Below are 15,098 nucleotides of genomic sequence, written 5' to 3'. Positions count from 1 at the left end.
CAGGCTGACAGCGTGGAAAAGATTCCATCTGGGAAGGAGGAGGAAGAGACAGAGGAAGCTGTTTCTTCAGCTGGGCAGGCGGGAGGGCGGCTGCCCTCCCCAGCATCGCCTGTCCTCCTGCTCCCACCAGCACTCGGGAAGCAGGGTTTTCCTGGCCACCCTTGCGGGATGGAGAGCAGCAGCCTGTGGAGTCAGGGCCCTGCCCTGCTCTCCTCCCACCCAAGGACAGGACTGGCCCCTGGGAAAGCGTTTCAAGATGGGTTGCAGGTGGCTGAAGAAGAAAGGACTCGTCTAGTGTTTGTTTCTCTCTCCAAAGGCAAGAGGCTGTCCTGCCTCTCATGGCATGTTGACACCAAGACACTTTTCACTGAGGGCCAATGCCTGCTCAAGCCGAGGCCCCATCCCTGAGTCAAGTGTGGCTGATCAGCAGCACTAGGACATGCCTTGGGCTTAGGCACGAGGGCCGGTTTCCCAGCACAGACAGCTCTGAATCTCCAGCAGCAGCAGCTCCAAGACCGTTTGGCCTGAACAAGCCCTGCAGAATCTGTTTGCCTTCTCCCTGCATGTAGAGCTCAACAGCTTGCGAACGCTACAGCCCTGGGAGAAGAGCTGCCTCTGGGACTAGAGGGAGAGACCCAGTGAGTGCCAGCCCTGACAGCACATGCCCCTTCCCCCTCCTTGTCCACTGCTTTCCCTTCCCTTTCCCTTTCCCTTTCCCTCCCATAGTGGTTTTAGGATACACAGCGTTCCCACTCCTGTGGCTGGAAGTTAAAGACTCCCACTCGCTCCAAGTAGCTGCACTGGGACCCGAAACACTACAGTAGCTGCACTGGGGCCCCACGCACTCCAGTAGCTGACACCACAGAGGAGGGGTGCCCACACCCCCCGTCTGACCCCAGTACCTGGCACCAGAAGGTGTGGCCCTGTTAGCCACTTCCAGCTCCCCAGATCACCACGGCTTCTACCTGCCTGGGCTTTTTGTGGAGGTACCAACTGAAGCTGGTGCCGAACCCCACTACAAGACATCAGAGAAGACCCACAGGGGCTCAGCGCCAGGGAACCTGCTTCTCCCACTCCCATGGTGACTGAGCTGGGCCACATGTCCCTGGGGGATTCTCTGCAGTGTCCGGTGGCCCCAACACGCCTTCCTGACTGGTGATGGGGGTTGCCCCAGTGAAGGGTGTGGGCTGGGGGTCCAGGAAGGCTCGTGGGCCCAGAGTGGGGCAGAGGACCCTGGGGTCCAGGCTGCCTGTCCACGCTCCTCTCCTGTCCTGACACCAGACTGTGCTCTTTGGGGATGGTGCTCGCCAGAGCCCCGGTAAGAACCTGTTTCCCGCTGTGCCTCTAAAACACCGGGTGCCCCAAGGGCTGGCACCACCTGCCCTTCCCCTCTCCCAGCCTCCTAGGGGGACACTCCGCTTTGCCCTGATCTGCCCTTTTCTGGGGGCACACGGTGGGTGGGAAGGGATCGCCTTTACAGAGACACCCCAGGCACCCGGGCCTCCTCAGCCCCTCTGCTCATTGCGGTGGTGTGGCCAGAGAGGACCCAGGCATCCAGGCGCTGGCAGAGGAGCGGGAACACGGACACGGACGCGCACACACATGCAGAGCGTTCCTTTACTGAAGGGGTTTATTGATTGTGAGAGGGAAAGGGCCCAGGGCTCCCAGGGGATCAGGTGGGCTCATCGAGGGACAATCATCTCCGCATGCTGCAGGAGGGGGGCAGGACACGGGTGTCACCACTGGCTCCAGTCCTGAAAGGCAGAGTCCAAAATATGACCCCCAGTGTCTGCCGGGACATGAGAGGGGCCTTGTCCCCATCGTCTCTCTCTGCAGAGACCTAGGGAAGGAGGAGGGAATTGCAGCCCGCAATACACCCACGACAGGGTCTTGGCTTTCCTGAGACCCCTGTGGCACCCGGAGCTCCGTGCCCCATGTGTCATTAACCCGGGATGCCCCTAAATCTCACAGAGCCCAGCCCAGCCCTCATGGTGATCCTGGGGGTCTGTATGGCGCCTGTATGCCTGGCCTGCACGGCAACCCTCTGGGCCCATAGAGCCCCACTGAGTGCAAGGAAAGGCATGGGGCCAGCTCTGTCCAGCTCACCCTGGGACATGGATCCTGGGCAGTCCCCTCTGTTTCCCTGTCCCCTACCCAAGTTCTGCCCACCCCTGAGGGCTCAGGATCCTTTGTGGGGCTCGAGATGCCCTGATGCTGCTCACCTAGACATCAACGTCTGCAGCCACAAGTTTCTGGCGCACAAGCTCCACCTGCTTGTCAGCCACAGGGGGCTGGGGAGAAAGGGAGGGTTAGGGATGTGCTTGGGTGCACTGGGGTGTACTGGGAGGCAGGGGAAAGCAATGGGGTCTTTGGGGAGGGTGCTGCCGGGGGAAAGCGGGGTACATGATTTTGTATGGTGCGCACAGGAAGCAGTGGGGGGTCCTGGGGAAGGGGGCCTCCCTGGGCAAGCACTGGGGTGCAGGGTGCTCTCTGGGGTTGCCCTGGGGTGTACTGGGTCACGCTGGAGTGTCGTGGCCATAGGAGGCGCGGGGAGGAGGGTCTGGGGCCAGCTGAACTCGCGGTACCTACCTCAGCCCTCTTCACTCGCCCGAGCGTGAGTCTTCTCTGTTAAGAGACCATGAGGCCGCACTGGTCACTGGGATGTCCCCAGACCCAGCACGGGATGGGAGGACCAAATTGCCCTCCAGGTTCACCCCACTACTTACGTTCACGCAATAACTTCCACTTGCTTCAAATATTGCCTAGGGACAAAGAGCAAAGCGGTGGTCTGGATTGGGCCTTGGTGGGGCTGTGCGTGGGGCACAGGTGTCCCCAGTCCCTCCAGTCCAAGGGCTTCCCCCTGGTGTGAGCAGGAAAATCCCTTCTGCTCCCCCCAGCCCCATTCCTCTAAGCTTCACCCACGATACCCGCTCATGCAAGGACCAGGGGTGGGGATGGAGACAAGGAGAGCGTGGGGAATTCAGGGCCTCCAAAGAGGACGGGGTGGGGGGGACCCAGAGACAGGGCGCTGGGGTGAATTAGCGCACCGCAAGGGACTGGGCCGGGGTGTTGAAGGGACAGGACTGCATGGGATGCGAGTGAGGGAATTCAAGCAGAGAGGATACGGGGACTTCAGGTGCGGTGGTTGGAGGGGGCAGGAGGAAGACGACTGCAGAGGACCGAAGCCAGGGGACTGGGAGCATGTTTGGCAGTGGGGGTTCAAGGAAGGGGATCTGGAGACTGTGCCGCAGTGGACTGGATGAAAGGCAAAGGACTGAGGGGACAGACGGAAGGAAAGGCATCGGGAACGCTTGAAGGGAGGGCATCTGGGGACCCCAGAGAGGACACGGCAGGGATCCCGGGCAGGAGATGCGTGAGGGAATCAAAAGGATGGGATGGGGAGGCCAAGAAGGGAGGGATGTGGGGCACCAAGACGAGAAACAGGTGTGGGCCCTTGTAGGAGTTTGTGGTGGCCCCTCCCGGGGAGGAGAGAGGTCTGACGATTCAGTGAGGAACCCGGTCTCTGGGCATCAGAGGCTTAATTGCAGGGGAAGCGGAGGGAAGAGATGGGATTGTGGGAGGGAGAAGGCTGCATTGCCCAGGGCTGGAGGTGCAGGGCAGCCTGGAGCAGCCCCTGGCTTGGGAAAGGGAGTGGCCAAGTCAAGGGCTTTTGTGCTCCCCGCTACAAATTTCACCCTGCAGGAGAGCTGATGTTCTGCAGCCAAGACCCATCCCCAGCCTTGAGCCCTCCCTGTGGCATTGGGGACTCACCTGAGCATCTTCTGGGGTGCACAGCAGGATGGTGAAGAGCAGGGCCACGCCGAGCACTGCGGCCTTCATCTTCCTCTGCTGAGTGGCAAGTCCTGGGTGAAGCTGGAGAAGGTGAGGGGCAGATTTATCCCTCCCAGAACTCCTCCTCGCTCCCCCGCTCCCCACCCCGAGAGCCTCCAGGGCAAAGCCAGGCGTGGCAGAGACGCCAGCCCTGGCAACAAGCCCAGCCTCGGCACAGAGTAGCCCCCGCCTCCGGCACAGATCCAACCACTTTCCCCGACATCAGTCCAGCTTCCTGCATGGGGCAGCTGCACATGGAAGGGCCCAGGCACCTGGGGGTTGCGAGGGGAGGGCGGACAGAGCACCCCTGACAGCCGGACACCCTATGGTGACAACGCGCTGCTCCAACAGAAAAACGCCCTCCAACAGCCCCCCAAAGACAGATCCCCCCACCTCCCAGTGCCCCTCACCTCCCAGCACTGCCATCTCCCAGTGCCGCTCGCCTCCCACAGCAGTCTTTCCCTCCAGGACTTCACCAGAGATGATGCCAGCCTCCAACTAGGCGTCTCTAGGCAGAATTGTCTCTGACCCCTCTCCAGCGCCTTGGGTAAACAGGGGGCTGGGATTGACCCCTCTTCTTGGGGCAACAGGGACCCTGGGATGAGGAAACACGGGGAGGTGGGGGGACAACTCGGAGCATGGGCAATGGGGACAGCCAGGTGACTGGGATCTTCAGTCCCTGGAGGCAGTGTGGGGCACGGGTGAATGTTGGGCACCAGGAGAGGAGGGCTCCGCTTGAGAGAAGTGCTGGGCTTGGTTGTGGTGACCTGCTCAAGGCCACCCCATTTCCCCGATGCACTTATTCTTTCCGGCTGTGACACTCACGCCATCTGCCATCGCTGCTCTCCTAAAGGATGCAAGTGCCCCAAACTGCAGAGGAGGGAGCTGGTACTGCTGTTGGCAGGGACATATTCACAGTGAAATTGGGCATATATTGGGTCAACATGCTTGCAGCACTTATTCACTTGTCTCTTTCAGCAGCTGATTGTCCTGGTTTCAGCTGGGATAGAGTTCATTATCCTCCTAGGAGCTGGTGAATTGCTGTCTTTTGGATTTAGCATGAGAATAACATTGATAACACAACAGGGACTGGCTGGGTGTCAGTCAGCAGGTAGTGAGAATTGCGTAGTGCATCACTTGCTTTGTATACTCTATTTTTTTGTTTGCTTTTTCCTTTATTTCAATTATTAAACTGTTCTTTTCTCAACCCATGAGTTTTCTCAGTTTTACTCTTCCCATTACCATCCCCATCCCACCGGAGGGAGGGCAGGAGTGGGCGAGCGGCTGTGTAGTGCTTAGTTGGTGGCTGGGGTTAAACCACAGCAGTGATAGTCAGAAGTAACCACGTGTAATGACCAGCAAATCCTCTAGCCGCACAGAGCAACAGGCACTAGATTCATTGCCTGTACTGAGTTCATGAGACATCAACATTATGATAGCAGATCCATGAATACTTTGTAAGGCTGGCACGTTCCTCTGTTTGTTATGTTGCACGGTAATTCAAGCTACCACGCTGTGCTTCCCAACCATCATTCACTTCCAAAACCACGCAGCAGTCCATGTCACATGTCTGAAAGTAAAATAGTGCTCTATTTTAGGCCTATGTTTATAAGGGTGTGAGGATAATTTCTTTTTGTGAGCCGCAAGCTGGGAATCAAAGGCCGGTGGTCAAAATCTGGTTTAGGTTTTGAAGTCAGTGGGAGGTTTGCCTGAGTTTCAATGAAACTACGGCATTACTAGTTTTGTCCCCATGATGATACAGACACCTGTCATGACTTCAAAGAAAGCCTGTCTAGTTTTATCCACGTGAAAAGAGGTAAATACAAATACACTAAGTGGTTCACAAGAACTGTAAATGGCACAGATTCTTCATTGACATTATACGCCATTTTTCAGGGTTATGGATAAGGTCATATCTTTATGTGACATTAACTATAAATAAGAGATGTGTTGTGGATCAGTTGTGAAAAGATTTAAGGCAACTGACTTGAGTATTTGCTTTGAAATTGCCCAAAGAGTGGGCAGTCACCTGGAAGATTTTCATTTTCACTCCTTCTGCTTTGCGCATTATTTACTAGATAGCTGAGTTACACAGTGTTGAATTATGTATCATGTATTTAAATATGCTGTGATGTTTTTTTGTATTCTGAAGTTATTTCGAAAAGAATTTCTGAACGTTACACACTGTCATAATTGAAGAATATTGACTTAGGAGAGGTCAAGGCTGCCTTTGAGATAAGTGTAAATCAGGTGGATGGCATGTGATAGCCACTTAAAATGAAAGGTGCTATTCAGGAAGATCCCATCTGTTGGATTAATGGTATCTCAAAAGACATGCTCATGTTTCTGTAACAGTAATGTACTGAAAAAGTAAAATGTCACGAGTTTTCTGATTTGGCAAAGAGAGGGACAAGAGACTTTACAAGGCTGGTCTAAGTTGTAGCTAATCCTACCCATGCTGTCTCCCTGCACCTTCTCCAAGCAGGATTGAGAGCACTTCTGGAAGTTTCTCTGTTTTCCCTGCAGTCACTTCTGTGAGGCAGTGGAAATTTTGCCACATTTATTTTCCAAATGAAGTTTTAGCATGGTCGTTCTCCTCAGGCTTTGACCTGCAGTGAGGTACCCCATTGTTTTACAGAGGGAAAGGGGAGAAAAAGAAAGGTGCACGTACTACTTCTTTGGTGGAAACCCTTGGTTCATCTGTTCATCTTGCATACTTCTATAGGGTTAGAGCCTAAGCGATCACCCCAGCTCTCCCCTTTGCCATTTGGAGGTGTATCTTCCCCTGTCTCATTGTAGGAAACCCAGGGGTGGAGGTAGGGAGGGGGAGAGAGACTGACAGAGGCAGGCATGAAAGGGAAGGAGAAGGGATGGGGGGGTAGAACCAGGGGGAGAGGCAGCTCTGCAGCACTAGCAGGAGCATCAGTGGGGACAGAGGGACAGTGGGGGCCCTGTTTTCCCCACATTTCCATCTTGCTTCTCATCTCCCAGCACCTTCCAGTTCCCAGTGTCCCTTAGTACCTGCGGAAGGTGGGGGGAAGGACAGGACTCAGCAGGGAGTCTCTGTCCTGCTGTACTGCTTTTGGCTGGGATAGAGTTAACAACAGATTTGACCAGAGGGTATTAGAGGGAACTTATAACTGGTAGATCTGTTTAACAGTTGCTGGTCAGGATATTGACTTACCTGTTCTCGACATTAATTTATCTGATCTGTGCCATGCTCCCTTTTTTGTTGTACATGTTAAAGGCTCATTTTGTCTTTTGCAGTTTGCTGAGCTCTGTAGCGCTTGGTGGTGTATTGTCTGGGAGGTGTATTGTGAAAGCACTGGCCTTGAGCTTAGTCCGGTATTTGGGTTCTGCACTGATGGCATTACTCTACTTTGGGAATCATCTCATGGAGACAGTTAATAATCACGCTTTTCCCCTTTTCCCCTCTGAGATGTTTTTGGTGGAGGAAACACACAGAGTGGCACCTTCACCACCTCCTTCTGTGTGGCAGACGTTTTCTCCCTTGTTACAACAACTCTTCAGTATCTTGAACATCCTTGGGGAACCAAAATGCGCCTATTGGTACAGATTTCCCTAGGGTTAACCAACTATTTAGGAATATCACCCAGGGCTATGCCCCAAGGCAGTGTGGTTATGGGTGATAAGGCATGTGGGAGAATATGGGCAGGTACCTAGAATGGTTGTCACCTCCAATGGTTGGGAACGTTAACCCAAGCAAGTGCAGGATCCTGATGAAATAAGAGAATGTTTGAAAATAGGGTGCCCTGGCCCCGGCTATGCCAAAGAGACACAGTTTGTCGCACTGTTCTGGGGCCTGTCCTACGCCTACTGCGCACTATTCAGCATCCTCAAGGGAAGAGAAAGTCTCTGGATCTAAAGACATAAAAACAGACATTGTGGCTAAACCAGAGACCCAGCCCTCAACTATATTGCCCCTGTAGTCAAGAAGGAACAATGGAAGCAGAGGTCAACCTGTGAGATATGCAAAAAAATTTCAGCCGCCATCCAGGAGAGCAAATTATCAGCTGGTTGCTCTGACACTGGGATGTTGGGGCCAATAGTCAGGAATTAGAGGGTAAGAAAGCCCAGCAGCTGGGATCCCTTGCTAGAGATAAGGCCATTAACAGAGGGATTGGAAAAGGGGCAGCAGTCCTCTGTCTGTGGAGGTAATTCCTGTTGAGTGAGACGGAAAGGCATCCCTTCAAGGCAAATCTTGCAAACTCCCGAGCAAGTGGATCACCACTGGAGGAGGTATCCAGTACTTGAGGGAATTAGCTGTGGTGGAGGTGATTTACAGCAACCTGGAGAACAACGAGGCATCCAAAGACCCAGATGAAATCCAGCACACACAGTCCACGTGGCAAAAGTTTGTACAAAGTGCACCAACATCATATGCCAACACCCTGGTGATGATGAACCGGGCAGATGCGGAGGTACCAGCTGCAGATGGATCGGCCAGCCAACTCCAGGAACTGAAAGAGAATCTTACTTCCTCCCAAGGGGCCTGTGTCTCAGCTGTGCAGATACTGTCCCAAGAATTTTCCCAGCATTTAAAAAAAAAAAGTCTTCCTCCCTCATACCGACCAGTATCTCAGTTATTAAGAGTCAGCCTTTTTCTGCTCAAGGGAAGGGGTGCTGGTGGCACACACCACGTGCCACCCTGTGGTTCTATTTGCATGACCGGGGGAGGACATGAGGAAGTGGGATGGTGAACCTACCTGGAGACTAGAAGCTTGGGTACAGGAACTGCAAGAAAAAACAGCAGCCAAAAGGCATCCATCCAGGAAACCTACTGCTCCAGTTTCGGTTGGGCAGAGTAGAAGGGCTGATCTTACTTTCAACCCCGATGGAGGGACTTCTGCTTTGCACTTACAAAAACTGAGTGATGAATACGCTGACCAGGAGTGAAGAGCCCAGTCTTCAGCCAGGCAGAAGAAAGGGACAACCAAGTTTACTGGACTGTGTGGGCTTGGCACACCAGCCCCATGGGAGTATAAAGCTCTGGTGGACACTGGTGCACAGTGTACTCTAATGCCATCCGATTGCAAAGGAGCAGAATTCATCTCTATTTCTGGAGTGACGGGAGAATCCCAAGAACTCTCTTTGCTGAAGGCTGACTAGGAATGAGTGGCCAAAGCAACCTTTTGTGACTGATCTGGAGGCTCCACACATCCTTGGCATAGACCACCTCTGGAGAGGGTACTTCAGGGATTCAAAAGGGTATCAGTGGGCTTTTGGTATAGCTGTCTTGAGTATGGAGAACATTAAGCAGCTGTTTAGCTTGCCCAGTCCCTCAGAGGACCCTTCTATTGTGTGGTTGCTGCAGGTTAAAGAATAGCAGGAGCCAATTGCTACCACATCAGGGCACTGGTGACGCTATCGCACCAACCGAGACTCCCTGGTCCCCATCCGTAGGCTGATTCAGCGACTGGAGAGCAAAGGATTTCTCAGGAATACTCGCACCCTTTAATAGTTGCATATGGCCAGCCCAAATATCTGATGCGGGGTGGAGACCAACAGTGGATTATTGTGGCCTGAATGGTCACAGTGCTGCTACGTGCTGCCACAGCGGACATGCTAGAACTCCAGTATGAACTGGGCTCAAAGGCAGCGAAATGGTATGCAACAACTGATACCGCTAACGTGTTTTTCTCGATCCCTTTGGCAGCAGAGTGCAGGCCCCAGTTTGCTTTCACCTGGAGGGATATCCAGTACCCCTGGAATCGATAGCCCCAGGGGTGGAAGCACAGCCATACCATTTGCCAGGGACTGATGAAGATGGCACTGGAACAGGGTGAAGCTTTGGAACACCTGCGTGGGGCATCATAGCAGAGGAAGTGTCTGAGAAAGGGCGAACAATCCAGATTCTTCAAGGTGGTTTTACCATAAAATAAAGTAAGGCCAAAGGACCAGCACAAGAGGTCCAGTTTTTAGGAATAAAATAGCAAGATGGGCATTGTCATAGCCCAATGGATGTGATCAATAGAATAACAGATTTGTCACCACCAACCAACAAAGAAGAAACACATGCTTTCTTAGGTGTTGTGAGGTTTCTGGAGAACGCACCTTCCAAGTTATAGTCTGCTTGTAAACCCTCTCTATCGAGTGACCTAGAAGAAGAACGGTCTTGAATGGGGCCCTAAGCAGCAACAAGCCTTTGAACAAATTAAACGGGAGATAGGTCATGCAGTAGCCCTTGGGCCAGTCTGGACAGGACAAGATGAGAAAAATGTGCTTTACACCACAGCCAGGGACCACGGCCTCACCTGGAGCCACTGGCAGAAAGCACCTAGAGAAACTCGAGGTAGACCTCTAAGGTTTTGGAGATGGGGTTGTAGAGGATCCAAGGCCCACTACAGTCCAGTTGAAAAAGAAATATTAGCAGCATAGGAAGGGCTTTGAGCCACTTCAGAAGTAGCTGGTCCTGAAGCACAGCACCTCTTGCCACCTCCATTGCCTGTGCGGGATGGATGTTCAAATCAGGGGTAGCCTCCCTACTCCTGCTGGCCACACTATTCCTGATTCAAGCCAGGACGCTGTTGGCCTCCTTGGCCACCTGGGCACACTGCTGGCTCATGTTCAGCTGGCTGTCGACCAGCACCCCCAGGTCCTTCTGCACCAAGGCCTCTTTTCCCCACAAGCCCCAGTCCCAGCAGAGGGGGTACTTGGCAGATGACCCTGAAGGGCTGCCAGCTCTGCAGGGCAGAGAAACTGGGTCTTGCATACCTGGGATCCCTCCTCTGCTCCAGGCGGTGTCCATGGGCTGGCGATAGAAACCACTCAACCGCCAGGTCACCCTGGGGTGCACCACACTCAGCATGGAGTAATGAACCAATCTCCCAACTCCCACACTGCCCCTGCCCCACACTGGCCAGAGGATGCTGCCCAGGGCCCCCAGGATGGTGATGTCTGTGCCAGGGGTGCTGTGAAAGAATTCACCCTGGAAAGACAGCGATAGCTGCAGGACAGGCGGAGGGGAGAGGGAAAGGGATGCAGTGCCCCTGAGGAGGCAGCCCCAGCACGTAGGCTGCTTTAAGCCCTGCTCCTGCAGGACTCCCGGCCGCCAGGCTTTCCTGAAGGAAACACCCCCGGCTGTCAGGCTGCACCCTTGGGAATGCCCCCGCCTCTGGGCTCCAGCCTGTACCAAGGGGAGTGAGGAAGCCCTGGCATGTGGGATACCCTGGGACCTGCTCCTTCCTGGTCCCCCCAGCACTGCCCTCCAATGTGGGCTATGCCTGCTGCTGGGGCTGGGGGGAGCCCAGGTGTCCGGGCTGCATTAACCACCCCAGAGTCTCCCTGATCAGGCATGCTCCTGAAGAGCCAATCTTGCTGAATGGGCTCCTTATGCCACGGGCCCTGACAAACACAGCTTATCATTGATGCTGCAGGCACAGACATCCCTCCTCTTGCAGGGCAGCCCCGTCTCTGCAATTAGCTCTGAGTGGCTGCACAGGGACAAGCAGGCGCTTCAACATGTCCCTCTAAATGGCCGATCCTGATCAGGGACAGCGCTGCCTGGGCTGCGGACAAGGGCACTGAAGGGACACTGGGGAAAAGGGCCTTTGGTGAGCTGTGGCTGAGTCCCAGGCAGGGAGAGGGCTGGAGCCAGAGCCTTGTGGGGGGCAAGTCACTGGGACCCCCTAGCCAGAGGGGAGCTCTGCAGAATGGGACCCACGTTGTCTGGGCGCGGGTGGGGGCCGGGGAGCGGCAGGGTGAGGGAAAGACTGCTGTGGGAGGCGAGCGGCACTGGGAGATGGCAGTGCTGGGAGGTGAGGGGCACTGGGAGGTGGGGGGATCTGTCTTTGGGGGGCTGTTGGAGGGCGTTTTTCTGTTGGAGCAGCGCGTTGTCACCATAGGGTGTCCGGCTGTCAGGGGTGCTCTGTCCGCCCTCCCCTCGCAACCCCCAGGTGCCTGGGCCCTTCCATGGTGCAACCGCCCCATGCAGGAAGCTGGACTGATGTCGGGGAAAGTGGTTGGATCTGTGCCGGAGGCGGGGGCTACTCTGTGCCGAGGCTGGGCTTGTTGCCAGGGCTGGCGTCTCTGCCACGCCTGGCTTTGCCCTGGAGGCTCTCGGGGTGGGGAGCGGGGGAGCGAGGAGGAGTTCTGGGAGGGATAAATCCGCCCCTCACCTTCTCCAGCTTCACCCAGGACTTGCCACTCAGCAGAGGAAGATGAAGGCCGCAGTGCTCGGCGTGGCCCTGCTCTTCACCATCCTGCTGTGCACCCCAGAAGATGCTCAGGTGAGTCCCCAATGCCACAGGGAGGGCTCAAGGCTGGGGATGGGTCTTGGCTGCAGAACATCAGCTCTCCTGCAGGGTGAAATTTGTAGCGGGGAGCACAAAAGCCCTTGACTTGGCCACTCCCTTTCCCAAGCCAGGGGCTGCTCCAGGCTGCCCTGCACCTCCAGCCCTGGGCAATGCAGCCTTCTCCCTCCCACAATCCCATCTCTTCCCTCCGCTTCCCCTGCAATTAAGCCTCTGATGCCCAGAGACCGGGTTCCTCACTGAATCGTCAGACCTCTCTCCTCCCCGGGAGGGGCCACCACAAACTCCTACAAGGGCCCGCACCTGTTTCTCGTCTTGGTGCCCCACATCCCTCCCTTCTTGGCCTCCCCATCCCATCCTTTTGATTCCCTCACGCATCTCCTGCCCGGGATCCCTGCCGTGGCCTCTCTGGGGTCCCCAGATGCCCTCCCTTCAAGCGTTCCCGATGCCTTTCCTTCCGTCTGTCCCCTCAGTCCTTTGCCTTTCATCCAGTCCACTGCGGCACAGTCTCCAGATCCCCTTCCTTGAACCCCCACTGCCAAACATGCTCCCAGTCCCCTGGCTTCGGTCCTCTGCAGTCGTCTTCCTCCTGCCCCCTCCAACCACCGCACCTGAAGTCCCCGTATCCTCTCTGCTTGAATTCCCTCACTCGCATCCCATGCAGTCCTGTCCCTTCAACACCCCGGCCCAGTCCCTTGCGGTGCGCTAATTCACCCCAGCGCCCTGTCTCTGGGTCCCCCCCACCCCGTCCTCTTTGGAGGCCCTGAATTCCCCACGCTCTCCTTGTCTCCATCCCCACCCCTGGTCCTTGCATGAGCGGGTATCGTGGGTGAAGCTTAGAGGAATGGGGCTGGGGGGAGCAGAAGGGATTTTCCTGCTCACACCAGGGGGAAGCCCTTGGACTGGAGGGACTGGGGACACCTGTGCCCCACGCACAGCCCCACCAAGGCCCAATCCAGACCACCGCTTTGCTCTTTGTCCCTAGGCAATATTTGAAGCAAGTGGAAGTTATTGCGTGAACGTAAGTAGTGGGGTGAACCTGGAGGGCAATTTGGTCCTCCCATCCCGTGCTGGGTCTGGGGACATCCCAGTGACCAGTGCGGCCTCATGGTCTCTTAACAGAGAAGACTCACGCTCGGGCGAGTGAAGAGGGCTGAGGTAGGTACCGCGAGTTCAGCTGGCCCCAGACCCTCCTCCCCGCGCCTCCTATGGCCACGACACTCCAGCGTGACCCAGTACACCCCAGGGCAACCCCAGAGAGCACCCTGCACCCCAGTGCTTGCCCAGGGAGGCCCCCTTCCCCAGGACCCCCCACTGCTTCCTGTGCGCACCATACAAAATCATGTACCCCGCTTTCCCCCGGCAGCACCCTCCCCAAAGACCCCATTGCTTTCCCCTGCCTCCCAGTACACCCCAGTGCACCCAAGCACATCCCTAACCCTCCCTTTCTCCCCAGCCCCCTGTGGCTGACAAGCAGGTGGAGCTTGTGCGCCAGAAACTTGTGGCTGCAGACGTTGATGTCTAGGTGAGCAGCATCAGGGCATCTCGAGCCCCACAAAGGATCCTGAGCCCTCAGGGGTGGGCAGAACTTGGGTAGGGGACAGGGAAACAGAGGGGACTGCCCAGGATCCATGTCCCAGGGTGAGCTGGACAGAGCTGGCCCCATGCCTTTCCTTGCACTCAGTGGGGCTCTATGGGCCCAGAGGGTTGCCGTGCAGGCCAGGCATACAGGCGCCATACAGACCCCCAGGATCACCATGAGGGCTGGGCTGGGCTCTGTGAGATTTAGGGGCATCCCGGGTTAATGACACATGGGGCACGGAGCTCCGGGTGCCACAGGGGTCTCAGGAAAGCCAAGACCCTGTCGTGGGTGTATTGCGGGCTGCAATTCCCTCCTCCTTCCCTAGGTCTCTGCAGAGAGAGACGATGGGGACAAGGCCCCTCTCATGTCCCGGCAGACACTGGGGGTCATATTTTGGACTCTGCCTTTCAGGACTGGAGCCAGTGGTGACACCCGTGTCCTGCCCCCCTCCTGCAGCATGCGGAGATGATTGTCCCTCGATGAGCCCACCTGATCCCCTGGGAGCCCTGGGCCCTTTCCCTCTCACAATCAATAAACCCCTTCAGTAAAGGAACGCTCTGCATGTGTGTGCGCGTCCGTGTCCGTGTTCCCGCTCCTCTGCCAGCGCCTGGATGCCTGGGTCCTCTCTGGCCACACCACCGCAATGAGCAGAGGGGCTGAGGAGGCCCGGGTGCCTGGGGTGTCTCTGTAAAGGCGATCCCTTCCCACCCACCGTGTGCCCCCAGAAAAGGGCAGATCAGGGCAAAGTGGAGTGTCCCCCTAGGAGGCTGGGAGAGGGGAAGGGCAGGTGGTGCCAGCCCTTGGGGCACCCGGTGTTTTAGAGGCACAGCGGGAAACAGGTTCTTACCGGGGCTCTGGCGAGCACCATCCCCAAAGAGCACAGTCTGGTGTCAGGACAGGAGAGGAGCGTGGACAGGCAGCCTGGACCCCAGGGTCCTCTGCCCCACTCTGGGCCCACGAGCCTTCCTGGACCCCCAGCCCACACCCTTCACTGGGGCAACCCCCATCACCAGTCAGGAAGGCGTGTTGGGGCCACCGGACACTGCAGAGAATCCCCCAGGGACATGTGGCCCAGCTCAGTCACCATGGGAGTGGGAGAAGCAGGTTCCCTGGCGCTGAGCCCCTGTGGGTCTTCTCTGATGTCTCATAGTGGGGTTCGGCACCAGCTTCAGTTGGTACCTCCACAAAAAGCCCAGGCAGGTAGAAGCCGTGGTGATCTGGGGAGCTGGAAGTGGCTAACAGGGCCACACCTTCTGGTGCCAGGTACTGGGGTCAGACGGGGGGTGTGGGCACCCCTCCTCTGTGGTGTCAGCTACTGGAGTGCGTGGGGCCCCAGTGCAGCTACTGTAGTGTTTCGGGTCCCAGTGCAGCTACTTGGAGCGAGTGGGAGTCTTTAACTTCCAGCCACAGGA

General features: G+C 56.2%; 2 long non-coding RNA genes across 3 annotated transcripts; one reads left to right on the top strand and one right to left on the bottom strand.

The window, feature by feature from the left end:
- Positions 1–1,612: 1,612 nt before the first annotated feature.
- Positions 1,613–3,891, bottom strand: LOC142067283 (uncharacterized). Of its 2 annotated transcripts, none has more exons than XR_012663961.1 (5): positions 3,772–3,889; positions 2,727–2,762; positions 2,590–2,625; positions 2,223–2,291; positions 1,613–1,754 (listed from the first exon to the last, which is right to left on the bottom strand). It is a non-coding gene; the product is annotated as an uncharacterized LOC142067283 (long non-coding RNA). The 2 variants fall into 2 exon arrangements; XR_012663962.1 differs by lacking the exon at positions 1,613–1,754 and adding an exon at positions 1,761–1,840 and having other exon boundaries at positions 3,772–3,891.
- Positions 3,892–11,309: 7,418 nt separating this feature from the next.
- LOC142067280 (uncharacterized) lies at positions 11,310–14,239 on the top strand. Its single transcript, XR_012663956.1, has 6 exons — positions 11,310–11,405; positions 11,979–12,080; positions 13,090–13,125; positions 13,227–13,262; positions 13,561–13,629; positions 14,098–14,239. It is a non-coding gene; the product is annotated as an uncharacterized LOC142067280 (long non-coding RNA).
- Positions 14,240–15,098: the final 859 nt, after the last annotated feature.

This window comes from Phalacrocorax aristotelis, chromosome 21 (genome assembly GCF_949628215.1).
Source record: "Phalacrocorax aristotelis chromosome 21, bGulAri2.1, whole genome shotgun sequence".
Classification (NCBI taxonomy): Eukaryota; Metazoa; Chordata; class Aves; order Suliformes; family Phalacrocoracidae; genus Phalacrocorax; species Phalacrocorax aristotelis.
Note: the sequence above shows the minus strand (reverse complement) of the source record. Positions and strands in the feature narration are given on the sequence as shown.